This window comes from Periplaneta americana, chromosome 12 (genome assembly GCF_040183065.1).
Source record: "Periplaneta americana isolate PAMFEO1 chromosome 12, P.americana_PAMFEO1_priV1, whole genome shotgun sequence".
NCBI lineage: Eukaryota > Metazoa > Arthropoda > Insecta > Blattodea > Blattidae > Periplaneta > Periplaneta americana.
In genome coordinates this window covers 16603519-16625871 of record NC_091128.1, presented here as the reverse complement: position 1 = coordinate 16625871, position 22353 = coordinate 16603519, and the positions used below count along the sequence as shown (strand labels likewise).

Sequence of the window (22353 nt, the reverse complement as noted above, 5' to 3'; positions counted from 1 at the left end):
GTCAAAACGTAGATGACTAATAAAAATAAATAACATTTAATATGCCATCATCAGAAACAAGAGACCAGCAATCAGTAGGAGTTTTAGCCTCTCTAGCACATGGCCTCACACCTGGTAGTTGCGTCACAATATTACACTGCCGAGTCATAGCCTTCGGTGGGCAGTGTTGTCTCCATAACGTACCATCTTTAGATTTGAAAACGGGATCTCTAGGAACTTTGTTCGGAATCTCAAATTGTTCATCATCACCACTCGCGCTCACCTTCCTGTCCTGTATCTGTATTGCCATCAAACACTTCCACTTCACCGTCCTCTTCATCGGTGTCGGCGTCATCATCACAGGGTTCACTATCATTCTCACAGCTTACAACCTCGACTAGCAAACTGACAACTCGCTTTTCATTTTCTTCGTAAGACATTTTTGAAGTATATCGTAAGCTAAATATTAATTAAAAACTAGCAAAATGTTTCATATCACCAGTAAACAGAATAATCCGCTGATATTTGAACCAATCAGTTCGTTACTACCACAAATAATTCTTAAGCACTAAAATTTCAAAATGAAACTGTGTAACGCCAACACTGGCGCCAAGTCTGACAGACCCGTTACGTAATTATCTCGCTTACTGCTGCAAGAATAGCCACGTCGGCACTCACATGTCAACTATGGAAAGAAACAGGAAGCTAGGTGGAGAAACAGATTTCTACCCCCCCAACACTTCAGAGTAAATAGTAAAAGTAATTGTGCAGGGTCTGTGAGACTTGGCGCCAGCACTGGAAGGCAGGGAAATTGAATTTTAGAAACAACGAATAATAATAATAATAATATAATAAAGCTTAGGGGCAAGCGTCTGACATGTTAGGCCTATTCGTGACTAATTAATTTTCTTCCTTAAACGAATTAACATTATTGGTTTTTCTAGTCGGTTATTTAACGACGCTATAACAACTACTGGGTTATTTAGCGTCGATGAGATTGGTGATAGAGAGATGGTGTTTGGCGAGATGAGGCCGAGGATTCGCCATAAATTACCTGGCATTCACCTTACGGTTGGGGAAAACCTCGGAAAAAACCCGACCACGTAATCAGCACAAGCAGAGATCGAACCTGCGCCCGAGCGCAACTTCAGACCGGCAGGCAAGCGCCTTAACCGACTGAGCCACGCCGGTGGCTAACATTATTGTTAGTTGCTGGGAATTCCTTATTATGAAATCCATTAAACTATAAATTTATATTAATATATTTATTTCCGCTTTAGTAGATCCCAAAGGAGACTCAGAGAGTCAAAGAATATACAAATCAAAAGACTTTTATCTCCTAACTGACAATAAATAAAGAATGAATATCATGCAAAAAGAATTGTAATAAAAGTACAAACAACCATGTCAAATGAATGGCCATGCTTTAATTTTTTAGCAATGAGATAGAAAGCGAAAATCAAATGTCATGTAAAGGACACACAGATTAAGACTTTAAAAGCAGTGAAGTAACAAATCAAAGTTATTCATTTTACAAACTTATTGTAATATCATTAACAAATGAGTATGGATACCTGTATAAGTTTAAGCTAATTTTAAATACTATTTTTTCTTAACTTTACTCCTGTTTTTTGTTTCTTCATCAGAAGGAAAAGTAAATATCGGTACTAAGTTCCCTGCTGGTAATTGAATTTGCAGCCAGATATACAACACCTTGGCATTTTATTTAGGCCTACAGTATTCAAAAATAAAACAAGTGACATTGATGAGTGCAATGAAATTTGTCTCTCGAATGAGCTATAAAATATCGCAATTTGTACCACCCCGCTTATCTTATAGGGTTAGATTATCTTTTGTTTGTCAAAAACTTTATGAGACGCCGAGACTGTAACATACCCTAAGATTCACCTTTCAGGTTTCCCCCTCCTCCGAAATTTAATAATTTGAGAAACGTGATCTGTCATGTTTAAGAGAACGTAAACACTTTTTTTCTATTGCATAAAATGTACAATGGGAGAAAGGCATTCTCAAATTTGAAGGAAACCCAGTTTTTCTAATGGTTGAAATTCTCAGTATGTATATGTAGTCATAACAACAGAATCTACTTGTGTTTATGAGGGAGTCAAGTAGAGAGGGAGATTGACTTTTAGATTGGAAATTATTATTATCATGACAGATTTATAACAATACGGTGCCAATAAATATGATATATTTGTTACTAACAATACGGTGCTAATAAATATTGCCTCCGGGCTAAATTGTCAGTGAAGATACTGGCACAGTCGCTGCTTTAGGGATAAAGCCTGTATCTTGTATTTTATCTTTTACATCAAGCAGATGTGATTTTAAAATTTCTGCAGGCATTGTATGTTTTGATAGAAAATAACTTATACGTAGTTTGCTTCAAAATTTTTCACATTCTTGGAATAATGAAAACCATTGGTTGGTTAGCAAAGGGTACTTCTGAAATTTTTACGTCAGTTGAAGTTTGTTGATTATGCCTATCTATACCTAATTCAATGAATCCCTCAAAGTGTCTGTTTTAGCATTATGAGGTATGTTTTCCTTCAAAGACATTTTGTCTTCAACAATAATAGTTAAAAACTTTTTCATTCAATGATAAAATATCGGATTTTATTTTTAATAATAAATTATACAATAGTGCAATTTATACCGGGCCTATACCAAATCCATGAAGTCAATATTTGAGAGATCTAACTGTTGGTAAACATAATTTTCTTCTTAGAAATCTTTTGTCTTGAGGTGAACATTAATGGAATGTTGCGGCAAAACTTTTATCGTAACTAAATATCGTTTCCCCATATCCTTTTTAAGCACACTTGTGACTAATTAATTCATCATCTTTAGCAATTTTAATTAAATCGGCATTTGGACTCCCTCTGTTTAGAGCTGTCATTTCCGCTTGAGCCAGTTTTTATCTTTTAGGATTTCTTACATGGTAAAAAATTATCTTAATTTAGTGAAATATAAATAATACCTTTAAAATATAGGACCAGGCTAATTATTTGTCCGAATAACTACCTGAATCACTTATTATGAAAAAACATGAGTCCACTTTCTTCACAAAATCAACAACTCACATTTTTATGTTATGCATCCCAAGACACACTATTTGGATAAAAAAAGTAAAGACTTTCAATGTTTTATACGGAGAAACAATAAAGAAATTGTGTTTTATATGAACAATGTAAAGTAGATTTATGCAGTTTAGTAACTGTTTCAGTTAACACAGAGAATATGTCAGTGCTAATGCCTATCTAATTACACGATGGAGGAGTATGGTCTGTCGTTTCCGTCTAATATCAGAAAACCCACATCTTCCTCTATGCAAGATCTAATATGTTTATTTGGGACCTTCGCGATTCTTTAATTGTGCTTTGATTTTCACTCATATTTTCGGAAGAAGGAGCTGTTAAGTTCTATGAAGAAATAACTATTATCTTCAGTCTGTTATTGAAAACAGAGTATTAAAAATTAACAGTCCTACGACTGATCTGAAACTTCGGTATACTTTTCCAATTTATTACACTCCATTTTTACTTATCCCTAATGTTTCGAATTATGGTTATTGAAATCCGATAATAAAAAGTGATCTGAATATATTTTGTGATTATTGTACATCTTAGGCTATATTATATCCCTCTAATTTTAAACGTTTCGTCTAGAACTGATGACAGTGTTTTTAGTTAGTACTCGCATTTTGCTTATGACATTGTTTATGTTTTGTTTTTTTAAAGAAGTTTATATAAGGACGCACATAGCGATAGTAGCTGGCGCGCCCTATTAAACCTCATTAACTAACGTCTGTCTGCGTTTATTTACCTGTATGAGCATGGCACACATGAAAGACAAAAGCAAATAACTGTAGTGCCGGTAGTAGAAGCAGTAGTAATAGTAAATAATAATAATAATAATAATAATAATAATAATAATAATAATAATAATCGTCATCGTCATCGTCATCGTCATCATCATCATCATCATCATCATCTTGTAACAGAAAAGTACTATTCTACTGGTGTTTACATGACTGCTCTCAATCTCTATCTTTCGGAAATCTGAAGAAAGATCTAGAATATTTTGCTAGGCATATTTTACAAAACATAGAAGAAACATTTCCACATTTAACTGACATTGTGTAGGCTGCAGCTATAATGAGAATAATCCTTAGGACATCTTGTGTTTGTCGAAGAACAAAGCTCATAAACACAGTTCAACGCGCTATTCGTCACATCATCCTCGCTGCCTACAATCACTGCCGCTAGATAGCACTGGCGAGTCATTCGCCACTTTTACCGCGAACTTTCCGGTATTATAGTGAGGATCACGTACGTTCAGTTCCCAAACAGCAAATATTTCCGCCTTGTCAGTGTTGCCAACTGTTACCAGATATCACCACATGTAGTAAAATCACGATCCTATGTACTGAATGACTTCTTTACTCACCGTACTTTACCTTAATGTTGGAAGGTTATTCTAAATAGTTTCAATAATAATGAGAAATGTATTGCTATGTTCTATTCTTTTATTCCTTTACATTATTATTAGTATTAGCATTAATAGGTTACTAGACGTAAATATACAACAAAGTATAGTATATAATATTCAAGAATCAAATCTGTTCCAAGACCAATTAAATTATTGTCACTTCACTTCAAAGATTCCAGCGTACATATACTGTACTTCCTAAAGGTAGATAAATTAATAACCAATTGACTTTTGGTTGGAATTCGAATGAACTTCTGATTATCTTTTGAAATTAGTAAGGAAATGGATAATACAACTAGGCTAAAACTGAAATAATAATAAATCAACTTACAAAAATAATTTTGGTCCTTAAAAGCCATAAGTAATTTCACTTCTAGATACCTTTTTAAAGATTTCATTTGTTTGTAAATTGCTTAATAATGTTACACTTACACTTATTATTTCTGCAACTCCACGTCTGTCATTGAAAAAATGTATGATACATAACTGTGAAGTCTCTTTTTGGCTCTTGTGTCCTAAATTTAAATAAGAAAAAACAAATGATTCAAGAAATGTGAGCTGGTGAAAATTAAATACTCAATTAATAAAATAATTACTACCAAAAGAGTATTTTATTAATTCTATACAAAAGATGGATTACACAGAACAGATGGCCAGAAATCATAGATTTATACACAACATACAGCATGAAACGATCATCAAAAAATGCTTTTTGTACACAATAACATCTTTCAAACGAAGTGAAATAGCCAATAAGTTCAATAAATATTATGCTAATAAGTAATAACTATAATTAATAATTATCTACAAGCTGTAAAAGGGAATAAAATAGTATATTGTTGAAATTAGGGGGTATGGTTTATTACGTGTATTTATAATTTTAATTACTTTTTCTACATTTAATTATATTTTAATTTCTATTAGATTAGTTGGTGGTGTGGGTGTTAGTTTTATCTGTGTACGTCAGACTATTAAGGAAAAAATGAAAGAAATATTAAATCTACAATCTACTTTATATAACAATATTTAATCAAGAACTGAATATTACTATTCATTTAATAACATAAGACCCAAAACATCTCCAAGTCCAGACAATACACATGCTGATTTTCTTAAATATGTTGGCAAACAAGCAAACTCACTACTTTTATCTTGTAATCTCATCTAAAATACAATATCTGTCTGGAGAAAATCTATCATAACATCAATTTTGAAAAGCAATTATTCAACTAATATCTTTTCGAGTTATCGACAGATACCACTTACCAGTATGATAGCCAAAATTATGGAAGAGATGATTTCATAGATTGAATTGGTTCCTGGAATCTAGTAACTAACTTTCATCTTATTGAGTTGACTTTAGAAAATTACATTCAACAAATGGACAGATTTTAAATTTTAGTCAAGATATTAAAGATATTTTAAACAGAAAACAAAACACCTTAGCAATTTTAATTTATTTTCAAGGATCATATAGCTCTGTAAATATAAATCACTTAAGAAATTGCAAACTTAGGGTGTCCATGATAAAGTGTTACACTGGGTCAGTGACTTGATTATTTGATTCATTGTCACAAATATGTAAATAGAGACAGATTCGTCTGGGCTTCCCACATTGTTGTTTTCAGGAATACATTTTCCAATATTAATGTCGATGGTCTCACTAAAGAAATAGATCTTATGATAATCTCATCATTTGCAGATAATATGGTTGTCTAGAACAAAAAATCACAGTCCACAAATATTAATAAACTGAGCCAAAATCCCAACAGACTTTTTGACTCTACTTGGAGAACTCAAACTTGCTCAATCAAGGGAAACTTTACTAATAAAACACAATTCCAAGTTATTTCAAAATGAATAGTATATAAGTTAACTTTAACAGATGATGTTAAGAAATGTGATACTTCTCCAGACATTTTAAAAATCATTAGAAACGATAAATGATCTGGTCAGTGAGTGACTACATACAGTATTTTTTATAGATGGATCCTGTTTACCAAGCCATAGATGTAGTGGTGTTGTAGTACAATACCAGTATATTCCCTTTTACAGGGAATTATATTCAAACACTTGTTTGCCCCATTTTAACCGTGACAACGCTTTTTAGTTTTTTAAACTTTCTGGTTATTGTATTGTGTTTGTGTTTAGTGAAAGATTTTTAGAACAGGGTGCAAATAGCCATAGTAGCTGACGCGCCCTTTTTAAACGCCACTAACTAACTAACTAACTAACTTCAAACACTGACTAATTTTGATAGTGAAAATTTAGATACACTTTTAAGCTTACAAAATCTCCAGTATCAACTTCATAAATCTGAGAAGGCTGTCATACTATCAGATTCAAAATCAGATATTCTTGCTGCAGTATTGGACGTAACAGCATGAAATCTCAATATTTTACAGTGTTTTAATATTTTAAGCAAAATGGTCGAATTACATCGACGACTGGTACTTCCGTGGATCCATGAACTTTATGAAGTGGGAGGTAATGAGGTAGTTGAAAGGTAGCAAAATTACTGTAAGGTTATCTATACCTGCATCTTACCACACTGTTAAAAGAATAACAAGATCAGAACATGACAATATGGTAACAAAAATCGGAATGATTCTAAAGCAAATGAAAAAATTGCAATAGGCCATCCGGCATCCGCTCCACGATGGAGGAAAATCCTCAGAAGAAAGCAACTAATCAGACCAAATGGGGGATCCAAACTACCCTCGAGTGCAGCTCTGAATTTGCAGGCCAACGAGTCTACCGACTAAGCTACATTGGTGGCTCCACTAAAAATATGAAGTACATGGCACTCAGATTATTAAATTGACAAACCTAAACAATTATTCATCAGTTAAGCTATAAAATATAATACATAGCAAGCAAGTTAATTCAATTTAAAAGTATAAACAATTCAATCAGTTGAAATATACAGAAATTGATAATAAATATCATGCAAATTACTTCACATTACAAGCATAAACAATTCATCACTTGTGGTATACAGCCTACTATTTAATTTATAGCACATACAATTCATCAGTTAAGCTATAGGCCTACAGTCTACTATTGAATTTACAGCATATATAATTCATCAATTAAGCGAAACAAAAATATAGTACAATACATAGTAAAAATAATACACCTAATTTAATAACTGAACTTCTATGAAAATCTACAGTGGCAGTACTCATATTATTACAGGCCATGATTGTCTCAAATATTTACAAAGAACTGATATTTCAGAATCTCCCCATGCCATTTCTGAAATCTCAATGAAGATATGGATCATTGTCTTGACTGTTTAACTTTACACAGCTTTCAATCATCTGGTTAAATATTGGAGTGCAAGATAACAAATGACATCAACTGCTGAACACTTGGTATCAATCAACCAACAACTTCATTAGATTAAAGGGGGAAAAAAAAAACTGAAAGAATTAATTGTATATAGACACAACACATAAGACAAGGCCGCTTCAGAACAGTAATTGGCAAGGCTCTGTTGTTTTAGGATTCTTATGTAGATTCAATTTCACCTGAAAGAAAAAAGTAGCATCTATAAGTATGCCTAATTATGAGAAATAAGAGAAACGGTTGCAATAGTAGTAGTAGTAGTAGTAGTAGTAGTAGTAGTAGTAGTAATAATAATAATAATAATAATAATAATAATAATAATAATAATAATAATAATAATAATAATAACTGCAAAGTATGGATATTAATATTGAAATATAATATCAAAAGGTGATTTCACACCATCAACTCTTATCATTTAGTACAACAAATCTATTATATTCAGTTGCAATCACCAGTAGCTGTTCTTTCCTCCATTTTGTTGTTGGCTGATTTTTCACAAGTCTGCTATGATATGCAGCACTATCCATGACAATAACGCATTGCCCTAATGTTCTCAGGTCAACAACTGTGTTTGCACCCACTTCTCAACTACAGGGCACTATGGTAGTCCTGACTTTTCTTTCAATTGCATGAAAAAATTAAATCAGCACCTGCAATAAAAATTATACCTGGGCATATAATTACGTCACATGAATTCACAGCATTTAAATAAAGAAAATAAAACATAACATAACATAACATGACATGAGATCCTCTTTGGTGAAAGGCTTTCCCACGTTTTTATTTAGTCACCAATTTTTATATTTTTGTACCCTGATTTAAAAAATTACTCTTGCCAAATTTATGTAAAATATAAATCAATATAACTTACCGAGTATAAATCCACCTTTCGTTCCGGCATCTAATCTTCCACCCTCATTTGTTGGTCTATGAATAACACCATTCATGTCACTGGAAACTTCACCTGGTTTATTTCATGAATAAGTGGGTGATCCTACTTAAAAAAACAGAGAGAAAAGCAATTCACATTGACACTCTGAGAGACACAAAAATTTTGAAGACAGGAAAACCGTTCAAGAATTTTATAACTAACCTCTAGTTATAATATGAAACTATTAATTGCAAAACATGTTGTTCCCACCTGAATTCATTACTAGTAGCCTATATTAATTGCAATTTCATATTCCACATAAGTGTTAACCTATTTGTTAGTAAAAAATTCAATCACTCAATGTCTCACAATACATTGAAATTTACCATTCATAAAAATCCAAGTCTCATCCAAGAATACTACCGGTTTAGGGTTCTCACGCTCCACATTTCTTATATATTCTCTTAAAAACGAATAACATCACTTTCTCGTACATGTGTATAAGGATCCCCTTTGCTCCATAGAAATTTCATCTCTTTCAAAATTTTTTTCACCGATGATAAGGATACTCTAAATAAATATGTTTCATAATCATCATTCATATGTTCCACAACTTTTGCTGCTGTTAGTACTTCCCCTGTAACAGTAAATGAAAATTATGCCATATTTTTATACATATGACTAATATCAGAATTACATTGCATAAATCAACACAATAATTCCTGTAACTTCCCTACCTTTATGTAACTTGTCATAAATAAATCTCGCAATTGCATCTTTCGTAAAATCATCAGCATCAGTCACTGGATGTTTACGTAGTCTATGTTTTCCTGGTGTCACAAGTGGGGTCCCCTTCTGTGAATTATCACATTCGTGGCTGTAGTAAAGCCAAGCTGTAATAACAAACAATAACATAACACTTCTAAAAATTGTTATATCATAAAATTCATGCATGATACCAACATTTGCAGCTATATGAATAGAAAATGATCAACATGTTAGGTTGGGTCTACGATAGGTTTAAGTAGGCTAATATTTAGGTAATTCTCCAGAAAAGCTACATCAAAGAAGGCATAATTTTATTTTGTTTAATTGATTTCTGTGATATTTACATAGTGATGAACACGTGGTTTTAGTGCACAGCCACAAATACATTAAGCACAAAAATCCTTTGACACTTACCTGTATATTCTAATGCATTGTTGTAGTCCCTCCCTCAAACTTGTTACTAATTACCAATATAACATGCGAGAGGTCCATGACGAAGAGAAATGGTTAGTTTCCCAGTAGTGCGTCCTCGTCCTCTCGAGTGTTATATCTTAACAAGTACTTTGAGTGGGGTAGCTTTTTTGAAGAAACACCATATTTAATATTACTTAGACCAGTCATGAATAAATTATTCAGCCAGAGTCTACATTCCTATGCTTTATAGAGTATGTTATATAGTTATTATATAAAACTGAATTATTTTTAAGCACCATAACAGGCCAACATTCATGTAATATTTGCTGCAATATCAAGTTAATAATTACAATATGACTTGTATTTTCTTCGGCCGATGTGGCATGTAAATTGTGATCTGAACGGTTAATTTAATACTAAAAGAGAAAACTGGAAATTTACTTTCGTGCTGTTTGATTATTTGTTCGTCTAATTTGTAAATGTATTTAAGCTATCACCTACTGCAGTATTACAGTATCTTAAATGTATTTAGTTTGGCAATATGAAAATCACTGACTTGATTAAACATCTAGGCCTAACTTAAAAATTTGTTTTGTTTGACCACAATCATGAAATTATTAGTGCAAACTCCTAAAACTGAATCCCACTTTGAAATGTATGCTTAAGAATACTTACTCCTAATAATTTTCCTATTCTGGTTGTAATTGCTGTCTCCGTTAGCAGAATTCCTTCTTCATTATCTTCTTTCTTCAACTCATTATACACGTGAACTACAGATTTCTGAAGCGTACTCTGAATGCCACACATTTTCTTCCTTGGAGGAGTCACTGCAACACTATTTCATTTTTTTGACATAGTAATAAAAATCTAAACACGAAAGAAATTCATTAAAATTTGAAATAATATTTCTATCCATTACCCACGTGCATTATCACGCCCAAGTATATTATATTTATTCGTACTTATCTGACTAATCTTGAATTATAACCACAACGCAACACATAAAATAACTATTATGTATTAATATTAATACTAATATTAATTAATTATTAATAAGTTCGAATTTCACTATCTTCCAGTAACCGGCTGAGAAATCTAGTACAATTTTAATTTCATGGAACTCCAGTACCGGCAAATATTGTCGATATTTGCCTCAGCTGCCAACATACCAGTTACAAAATCACTACCATTTATAGTATTTGTCAGTATCGAAATTCGAAACGAAGTTGGCAAAAGAAAATTCAACCTTCAAACTAGAAAATCACCATAATCCATTAGCATTTGTAGTAATGGGGGGAAAATGGTTAGGTTTCACCCTTAGGGTATCAAGTTACCTGGTCTTCCCTTATACCATGACAACGTTTTTTAGTTCGTTTTAGCATTCTGCTTATTATACTGTTTATGTTTTAGTTTTGTTAAGAATTTTATATAAGGGCGCAAATAGTCTTTATAGCTGACGCGCCCCTTCGTAACCCCACTATCTATCTATCCAACATCTCCACTGGACAATTCACGACCAAGGCAAGTGCTCAAGACTATTAATTGCTTCAGATTCTATTCAGCATGTTGATACTGTTGTTCAAGAGAATAGGAGAATAAAAATTAACTTAGTTCGGCCAGGAAAGTATTAATAAAATTAGTCACAAACACCTGCAGTATCGCGAAGATTTTGCATAGTGAGTACCACACTCTTTGAAGGCCGTAATACACTTTCGAGGAGATGGAGATCGCTGCAGTGGAACTTCATCGGAACCGTAAGACGTGCAAGCCAAATCGACAGATGGGAATATGCAGTTGAGTCACAATATCTACAGAGGGAGAAAAAACTAACATTTTTTATTCTTGCTTTTTTATTCTTCTGTATATATGAATGTTATCATTATCACAAATGTTTCGAAATATTTATTTAGTCTTATGTCTTCATTATATTGATAAATGAAAATAAATATTTAAAATTCTTATCTTTTTTTGCCCCAGTAGGCCTACAGTCTTTGTTATATAGGCTAAAGGTTGCTAATACTGTGATACGAGTAATATTGTGATAGTTCTTTTTGAGATTTTATTACAACTTTACTGAGGAGAGAAGGACCGGTTTTGTGCAGAAGCTTGTCCACGAACATTCCCTTAATACGGTGATACAAAAAACCGATCTTCCTCTCGTTCAGTAAAATTGTAATAAATTCTCAAAAAGAACTATGACAATATTACTCATATCACAATATTACCAACCTTTACTCTACTTTACCTTTTATTCAAATCTCGCTTAAAGTGTCACTACTTTAACATTTTAAAATAATATCATAATTAACCATTTTCATTTAGTCGATACATGCGGTAGCGTCGCGGTTAAGATAAGCCGAAAGGCTGCGAATTAGATTTCCAAAGGACTCGTGGATTGCTCCATTGTTTTAAACTTTTCGGCAACACTAAGGCCCTGGTGTTTACTCAGCCTCTAACAGAAATGAGTATCAGGGATATTTAATTGGGAGTAGAGGCGGTGGGCACGTAGGACTGACATCTTTACCGTCATTAATGCCGATTTTCTGTACATCTTGTTAGCCTACGGGCCTCCATGCCTGCAATGTGGCTGGCTTTACCTTTCACTATATATAGGCCTCCATGCCTGCAATGTGGCTGGCTTTACCTTTCACTATATATAGGCCTCCATGCCTGCAATGTGGCTGGCTTTACCTTTCACTATATATAGGCCTCCATGCCTGCAATGTGGCTGGCTTTACCTTTCACTATATATAGGCCTCCATGCCTGCAATGTGGCTGGCTTTACCTTTCACTATATATAGGCCTACAGCTTTTCATTTTATAATTATGTCAAGAAAAACAATGGCGGATATATTCCCGGCCTGTCTCGACTTTTGATAATAATGAAATGACGAAGAGTCTGGTCCTTTCCTGAACGTGATGCTAACTACTGACATTGAGGAAGTGGGGGACGGGCACACTCTCTCTTTGCACCCGCTATGTTTTTTATGACGTGCATATCGATAACCTTTTTCATATTATTTACAACATAAATTTATTATAATAAAGAACAGTAGGGCTGCAAAGCGGTATTATTTAGCACTAATAGAAAACAGCAGTTGCTCACTAGTGAAGTGAGTTGGAGAGTGCAGTTCTGGACGAAATTGGAGAAAGAAATGTCCTGTATTTGTTTCAAATGAATGAATGAATGAATGAATGGGTGAACGTACGGACGGATTGACAAACGAACGAGTAACTAAGGTAATTCCGGGAGAGTTGCCCCACTTAAAGTTTTTATTGTTTAAAAATTAATCAAACCAAAGCAGATATTTTATTCATGTGTTATAGCAAGTGAAATACATTAAAGGTTTATGTAAAATATGAAACAATCGATGATTCGTACACAGTAAGTGGTAAAATAAAAATTAATAAGATACGATGTCACTGTAATATACATAAATATAGGGGAGAGATGCCCCGCTGTGGTAATTGCCAAATTAAACTATTAATTTGATAAATAACACTCTAAATAATGTTGCTTATTTTATTTTTGCAATAAGTTCATTTTATGAGCTCGTTTTTCAGTGCGACCACACATATGGTACTTAGCCCACATGTTGTGCAACTTCTTGCAGGAAAGTCACTGAATCCTATCAACCACTTCCTTCATTTGATAATAATTTTCAAGGCACTCAACAAAGTAGGAACTATCTACTTTGTTTCATTTGACGACACTCTCTTCATATTTTCTCCAAAAGTGTCTTCTATATCTACTAGATTTTGAAGAATTTGACTTTGAGTTTTTGGAACTGAGAGGTTTTCAAAGATGGTGTTTCCATTTTTACCTCCACCTGTAACGCGTTCTACCGATAGCTTTCTTTTGTTCACAGCAAAAGGTATTGCTGGCACATAGTTCATTTCATGAAGGGATTTGAAAGGAGTCGCTGTCGCTGAATTTGCCATAGTGGCACTTGAGCCGAAATTAAAGCTTATTATCCCGTTATCATTAGAACTTGTAGCCGATAAAGTTTTCTTTTCTTTGAGATTTTCTGAAGAGACACAGAAAGGAATTCTTACAGCTGTGTTGTTAGTTGAGGTATCATAAATACTGAAGAGGTGCTCAGGAACTGCATCTGGATTGAAAGGATAGAAACCTCAGGCTCGAAATTCAAAGGACCTCTCAATTACTACCAACGCAGCATTTGTCCAGCTTTCTAGATGGATAGTCAGGCTTGCTTTTTATAAGACATCCATTGCTGTGATTCTCTTCTTGAAATAATGCTTGAGAGACTTAAAATGTGAGCGATCAAGAGATTGAAGTGCCTGAGTTGCATAGGTTGGTAGGCAAACAATTGTGATTCATTATTCTCATTCTAGCATTTTATGTTATCTAAGTGTGCTGAATGTTCATCCAAAATGATGAGAATCTTGCCAGGATTCTTTCTTGGAGTAAAATTTCCCTTCAATCGCTTCATAAATAATTCTGATGGAACATAGGACGACTTTGGATTCATATAAACCCCAGTTTCTGCTAGGAATCCGTCAAAAAACTTCCATTTTTCCTCTCAAATATTGCCGGTGGGAGAAATGTTCCCTCCGAATTGCAACATGTTATGACAGAATCAATCACTTCCACCTTTCTCGCTTGAAGTTAGGACTTGAACATCTTTGGAACCCTTTTTCTCAACCACTTTTCCTTGTAAATTTGTTTAGCTGGATGCCACTTTCCTCTATTTTATGTGGCTTTCCTACAAATTGCGTTCACATAGAGTTGTTTCCAGTAGGTCAAAATACTGCTTGACTTGTCTCGACATACCTTGACCTCTTCAGAGAGATGGATGATCCTTCTGACTGCCCTACAGGTAACTCAATTTTTCGCTCTATGAAGAATTGCAGCTATTGGATGTTTCTTGAAGACTCCACTAGATTTCAGTAGGTGGATTGTTCTCTAAACAATTCCATAACAATGCGATACTACATTAATTCCCAATTCCCCAAAATGTTACAGTAAGATTGAAGAAATCTCTGGGATTGCATTGACTAACGTTTGGTCGTGAAAAGTGTCTTTCAAACACAACTTTGGACATCTCCTAAAATGTTGAAAGCCCTCAACTTTGGGCACCTATTGAAAATGTCGCTACAACAAATTTAGAATACCGGTATTCCTTAAAATGTTCATGGATTTCAACTTTGGACACCTTTTGAAAATATATGATCCTCTAGCAAGTTTTGGTCACCCTTTAAAAATTATTGACCTGTAATATATAATAATTATATTCTAATTTAATAATTCAATTAAAATCCAATAAATGCAGCAAGAACACTAATAATAATTAGTTATGTTCGGTAATATCACTCTTAAGTACATGGGGTGTCTCTCCCTCAAACAGGTGGGGCGTCTCTCCCTTTAGCATGACCATTAAGGCTGGTTCACAATAAACCTGGAACGGAAACAACAACTAGAACGAGAACGGAAATATTGTTAAAATAAATGTATTTAAATGTAAGCATTCACAATTAACTGTTGTGAATGCTCACATTTAAATACATTCATTTTAACAATATTTCCGTTCTCGTTCTCGTTGTCGTTTCCGTTCCCGGTGTATTGTGAACCAGCCTTTACGCCTTATGTATTTAAGGGTAACCGTAATGGACAATTACTTAATTTTTTTTTTAGAATGGAGTACAATGCATGTACTTGTCAAATATATTGGATTAAGCGACATATACATAGCCATTATCCAAATTACGAATTTTGAAAAATTATAAATATTATAACAAAGCCTACGAAAAACAGCACTTTCTTTTTCTATTCACTTTTCACACACACACAAAAAAAACCGCCACAAAGATTGCACTGCTTGTCTTCGAGGGTCGTATACGAATTAAACAAATGGTCCCAAGGTCGATTCCTTAGAGATTTTGAGATAAGGAGAAAAGAAGCGTGGGGCGACTCTCCCCGTGGGGCATCTCTCCCGGAATTACCTTATACGGAATATGCTTACAGACTAGACTTACAATATTTCAATGGACGGTTGTGGACTATTGTAGTCAATGTTCTCGTGCGCTGCCTCTCTCTTGTACTCCACAGCGGTGGTATTGGACTTGTTTGATTCGTCTTTGGATGCCCTTTTCGCCTGTTGTGCTCGTTTCCACTTTTGCGTTCTGTCAGCGTCTGAATTTCGAGGCATTTTGAAAGTTCTTACATTTTCACGTTTACTTTTTTAAGGTTAAGGGACCAATTTACCCCGATAATTTTTTTCGCGTTTATTTAGTCGATCTCGTTGCGTTAGATCGATTGACACCTGAAACGTCCGGATCGGTTGAGATCTTACGAAATTATACACATAAAATGGCCGCCGTAACGCAATTTTCGAGGCATGTTTTGTCCCACGCGTCTCGATAGCCTCGAGGGTCCGACCGATTTCCTGCTGTCGTTTACGGTTACGGAACTCCTTTGTCCACACGGTGGTATACTTCCGTTTCGCTAAATTTATTTGTTAAAAGGTTATAAGCGATTATAATGCAACATTTTTTTATACATCGTTACCGAATGGTTGGCGATCTACCGTGCCGAATACATAGACGTAGTTCTGCATACATAGAAGATTATTAGGCCTAAACACACTCTGATTTCGTGGGAAGAGATATAATTTTACACTACCTTACAAGTAATCGAACCCGGATACACAAGATTTGTACTCATACTACTACTTGAATTACAGTAGAGAACATTAAATAATTCTATTTGTTAACAATTCAATGTAGCAAAGGTCAGGAAAGTTGGTGGGTTGAATATTATCAATACCGTACGACAAAGGTCAGCAGCTTGTTCAGAAGAGAAGAAACCTTTTTTTTTTTAAACAATCTTTTATGACACCGTAGCTTAGTGCTTTGGCATTTGTTCATATATAATTTTTTTCGAGACTTGACACATCTTTAATTGGACACATGATAGTACTCTAGAAACGGGGAATCAATATAATTACATTACAGTACACAGACTGCTGGCTTACGACCAACGCGAAACTTGGTTAAAGTCTCGTCACTGGAGGAGTTACATTTGTTGTGAACAAAGCCAAGATAGATTTTTCTAGGGGTTCTCCAATATTTCCCTTGTCATTTCACCAAGACTCTCTGCAATTATTATTCCAGATTATTATATTATTATACATCTCGAAAAATAAGGCTCACTTGTGTTTGCGTGACGCGGAATCAATGTCCCGTCAAGGTGGGTGTTCCTTGCGATTTATACAAGATTTGGTAGATGACAGATGTGGTGGATTCTAGACGACTCATACCTGTATAAAAGGCACCAGAACCTGACAGGGACACGACTACTCACGTAGATCAGTGAAGTACAGCAACCCACCATCAGAGATGTGGTATACGGATTGGATTGCTGAGAAAAAATGTATGATGTGACGTATGGTGTAGAGCTGGGGACGGAACGAGTAGAACTGTTGAGTTACTCGGTTCTATCGGTTTATGTGCTTGGCAGCGGAGCACCGAAGTTACTCGGTTAACCGTAGCCGTTACCGGTCAGTTCAAACGTTCAAACAGAGTTCACGTGTTTTATTTAATTCTAGCAGAAAACAACGTATGTTCTATTGTATTTAAATGTTTTCTGCTGCAGGACAAATTATTTCCTTATCCCCAAGACGGGCTGAAAGGCCTCTAGTATTGAAGAGTTCATCCTATTATATGACCTGTCAAGTGGGCCTAATGAACACTGACAGTCTGAACATGTTACTGTACATAATAATAATAATAATAATAATAATAATAATAATAATAATAATATTAAAGTCCAGGATAACAGAAAAAGTATGGAATTGAACGGGTTACATCAGCTCCTTGTTTATGCGGATGGCGAGACTATATTAGGAGAAAAGACACAAAAAATTAGGGAAAACGCGGGAATTTTACTTGAAGCAAGTAAAAAGATAGGTTTGAAAGTAAATCCCGAAAAGACAAAGTTTGTGATTATGTCTCGTGACCAGAATATTGTACGAAATGGAAATATAAAAGTTGGAAATTTATCCTTTGAAGAGCTGGAAAAATTCAAATATCTTGGAGCAACAGTAACAAATATAAATTACACTCGGGAGGAAATTAAACACAGAATAAATATGGGAAATGCCTGTTATTATTCGGTTGAGAAGCTTTTGTCATCTAGTTTGCTGTCAAACAAGCTGAAAGTTAGAATTTATAAAACAGTTATATTACCGGATCTTCTATATTGTTTTGAAACTTGGACTATCACTTTGAGAGAGGAACAGAGGTTAAGGGTGTTTGAGAATAAGATACTTAGGAAAATATTTGGGGTTAAGAGGGATGAAGTTACAAGAGAATGGAGAAAGTTACATAACGCAAAACTGCATGCATTTTATTCATCTGATATAATTAGGAATATTAAATCCAGACGTTTGAGATGGGCAGGGCATGTAGCACGTATGGGCGAATTCAGAAATATATATACAGTAGTGTTAGTTGAGAGGCCGGAGGAAATAAGACCTTTGGGGAGGCCGAGATGTAAATGGGAGGATAATATTGAAATGTATTTGAGGGAGGTGGGATATGATTATAGAGACTGGATTAACATTTCTCAGGATAGGGCCCGATGGCGGGCTTATGTGAGGGCGACAATGAACCTCCGGGTTCCATAAAAGCCATAAGTATTATTATTACTATTATTATTATTATTATTATTATTATTAATATTATTATTATCATCATATATTAGAGTGTTTGATTAATATTAAAATATGTTAAAAAAGGAAGTGCATTATATTTGTCTTCTATTTGTGTTTATTGGATTTGTGTTACCTCATCAGTCATAATTTTATTTGTATTTATTTCTACGAATTATGTTACCTGATTACTTTAATTTCTCAATAATATTACTCTCCACCAAAGAGAACATGGTTCTATTCAGTTTAAGATTCCACGTTTTATAGATTATTTTATCTACTTTCCGTAATAGTAAACAATTCTGTGTGTTATTTTTAAGTATTTTAGGCAACGCTCCGTTGAGCCCGTTTCTTTCTTTCTTTCTTCTTTTTTACTTAGCTGCAGCGTTTAACGTTTACTTCACATGTTAATTTATTAGCTGTTAGTATTATAAATTATTTTATCAATTTCATTTCGTCTGTCTTATATAACAACATTGACAGTTAAATAGGCCTTTCATACAAAATTACTCCGCAAATAATTGTAATCCCGCAAATGAAATTGCCACTGCCACTTTGAAATGAAGAGAAGTAATTTTTTCTCGTCAATTGGCAAAGCGAAAGCGCTTTACTACAACGCTTCTAAAATACGCTTGGTTTCACTTTCGAAGTACGTTCTAAAATCGACTCAATCTATCTAAATTTTAAATCTGCCGCCACAAATCTGTACTCGGTTCAACCGAGTAATGACGTCACAGTAACTGCTCTGAACCGAACCGCTCCGTCCCCAGCCCTAGTATGGTGGAGCCGACTTAGCCGGACAGCACAGTCGACACGCAGCTAATTCCATCACGGATGCACAAAAGGCCTAACAGGACTGAAATGTCTAGGAAAGCTTCATGCCCCACCCGATATGCACCTGTGCCTGTATAGCTCTACGTTACATTATACTAACTCGTACAATTACTACTTATAATACTACTTTATGGCATTCAAAGCCCTTGAGGAGGTTTAGTATAGGCTTATACTGTGCGGATTTTTTTTTTACTTAATAGCCTGCTATACACTACAAATACTCTGTTGAATACCGTGAACGCTTGATCCTTCTGTCCTTGTATGAGATGGACTCGTCCTGTGCTAATATGTAGCATGAAAAATTCGAAAAACAAAATATGTGTCGGAATCTAATATGTGACGGAATATGAGCGTGACGAATGTCTACTCTGTGACAATACATACTGTCATGAAAGTGTGAAATATGACGAAACGTATCCGTGACAAAAAAAATCGGCTTATAACTGTGTCGGGAACACGGCCGTGGGTTTTGCGTGAATACGTCTTGCCTAAATTGACAGATCTAGACGACATTTTTCGTTTGGCACTGAAATCAGCGTGCTAGCACATAGGAATAGCGAGATATACTGCCCGGAAATTTTCGCCCACGCCCAAAATTGTCGCCAATCGTCACGGGCTCCCACCAGGCAGCGTTTCGCGCGGCGCCAACTCAAGGTCGTGCTTGTATAGTAGCCGTATATCCGATCAAACGAGACTACATTTATTTAAATTGTTTTATTAGTCACGAAGTTATAGTGTCGGAATAGATTACACTGCAAACGTTACATCGCCGTTTCCGTCTTGGTACAGCTTTTGTGTAGGTCTGATTATAAAAATGTATTCACGTCAAAGAGTGACGAAAACGCCGGATTCCTTCACATCTTCATCATCTGTGTGAGCAGCTCCGTTACTAGAAAACAGATGTCAGGACTTCTGTGTAAAGATGCATTAACAGACGTGTTTTATATCGTGTGAAATCTTATTATCAAGACCACACACTTCGATACGCAAATTCCATTTCTCTTTTTTGACTGAAATGGATCTCATCAACGTATATTAAAAATGTCATTTCGTTGAAAACAGTTTTACTGCCATACACTAAAACACCGTGTCCTAATTGGATTGGATGCCATGACCTACATTCCTTTTGATTTTCAGTAAACTGTATTATTGAAGTTTTAAGTATGGGTTCACTCCAGACTTCCACGAATTAGTATAATGAAATCAGTTGCAGAAAGGCAGCTAATCGTTATGGCAATGCTTTACCCATTAAATTTTTCAAGTGGAAATTTTATAGAAATTAAATATGGGTTCAGTAAGCATGCTTTTTATTAGCGGAATATTAAACATATTTTCCAATATCGTAATCATACCTACGAATTTTCAAGTAGGGATTTTGTAGCACTGGAGCGAGGTTTAATTAACGTGCCTCGTAACATTGCCAGTTTCAATTGTGTTCCAGTAACCTAATCGCTTTTTAAATAATGTGCCAATCATGACGGAAAGTAGTCGTTTGAAACTACCAGTGCAAAAATAAGTTTATTTAATTGAACATTTTCGAAAGTAGGGAGAGAAATAATTTTTTTCATATTTTTCACCGAAGACATGTAGCATTTTCTGGATATGAAATTACTATGTCGAAATATAAAGTGAAGTGAATGTATTAATTTCGTCATGTATAACAACGTGTAACAGAGTGTAAATAATTATAATACCACTTTCATCATGTCCGCCGAGTTAGCTCTATGGTAGCTTGTCTGCCTACAGACTAGCCGGCCCGGGTTTGATTTCCGGCGGGATCAGAAATTTTCTTATAAAATTTCTGCCTCGGGACTAGGAGAGATGGTTGTGCACAACTTCTAATCATTAAATTGAGCACCAATATGCTGAGTTAAATCCCAAATCTCTCCGCAATGCATATAAAGGGAAGGCATATGAAGAGTCCACTGCAAAAATGATGGTTGTCACTTTTTTGTAGAAAATAACTTAATGATGACATCATATACATTAGATGAATAGAATTATTTAGTCATTATGTGAAGGCAAGAATGCCGCTAGTCTGTGAGTTACAGGCAACGGAAGAAATGCTGTACACGACAAGAACGTTCGACTACACGAAAAGAAAGATGATAGTCAGTGGAGAAAATATAAATATCTTCAACACCTTGTACAATTCTGTGGGCCAAATATACAAATTTTTACAGCAAACTTGAATATAAATGACAAGACAGACTGCCAGATGGAATTCAATTTGATAAGGAATGACCTAACTTTTTTGTTTTGTTAAGGAACTCTAGGACCGGATTTTTGACCAAAATGGTAAAAAATTCAATTTTTTTTTACATAAATGGTGACTTTACATATTTGAAGAGTCCACTGCAAGAATGATGGATGTCACTTTCTTGTCGAAAATGAACCAATACTGTCAATGCATAGCTTAAGACATATAGAATGTACAGTTTCCCTGGAAAAGGATGAGACGATTGAATATTCCTAAGTCTCAGATGTAAGACACTGCGCATGATCGGAGACCAGAGCACCGATACACAAGATAACGAATATTGAGTTACTTAAATTCAGGCTATTTGGTTTGTTACTAGCATCGTTCTGAAATTCAATTAAAAAACTACAAAAAAATATGATAATATTACGTAAATAAAAGATAAATATATACATAAATCGTGTAGTTAAATCGACAATGGACCTTCATGACTAGATCGACACTCCGCACAGAAAGGAAAGCATTCATGTCGTTTCCATAGCTCAGACGGTAAGACTTCTGTGTGTTGTGTAGAAGAGTGCGATTTCGATTCTTAGTCTACACAACAATTTTTTTTTGTCTAAATAACGTTGAAATAGCTAAGTCACGTAGAAATATAGTTTTACAAAGTCCTGAGATTAAGTGTTATTGATCGCAAACAATACAAAATTACAAGTTATAATATTATAAACGTTAACCTAATGAATGCATTT

At 34.6% G+C, this 22353-nt stretch overlaps 1 protein-coding gene across 1 annotated transcript in view; it reads right to left on the bottom strand.

The window, feature by feature from the left end:
* Positions 1 to 5080: 5080 nt before the first annotated feature.
* LOC138710195 (DNA mismatch repair protein Mlh1-like) overlaps positions 5081 to 22353 on the bottom strand; it is a 74159-nt gene continuing 56886 nt past the window's right edge. The window contains exons 3-8 of the transcript XR_011335150.1: positions 10571 to 10730; positions 9451 to 9606; positions 9100 to 9350; positions 8714 to 8839; positions 8295 to 8492; positions 5081 to 8021 (exon numbers count right to left, since the gene is read on the bottom strand). The gene's annotated coding sequence lies outside the window, so the exon portion shown is untranslated. The remainder of the gene's footprint in view (positions 8022 to 8294; positions 8493 to 8713; positions 8840 to 9099; positions 9351 to 9450; positions 9607 to 10570; positions 10731 to 22353) is intronic.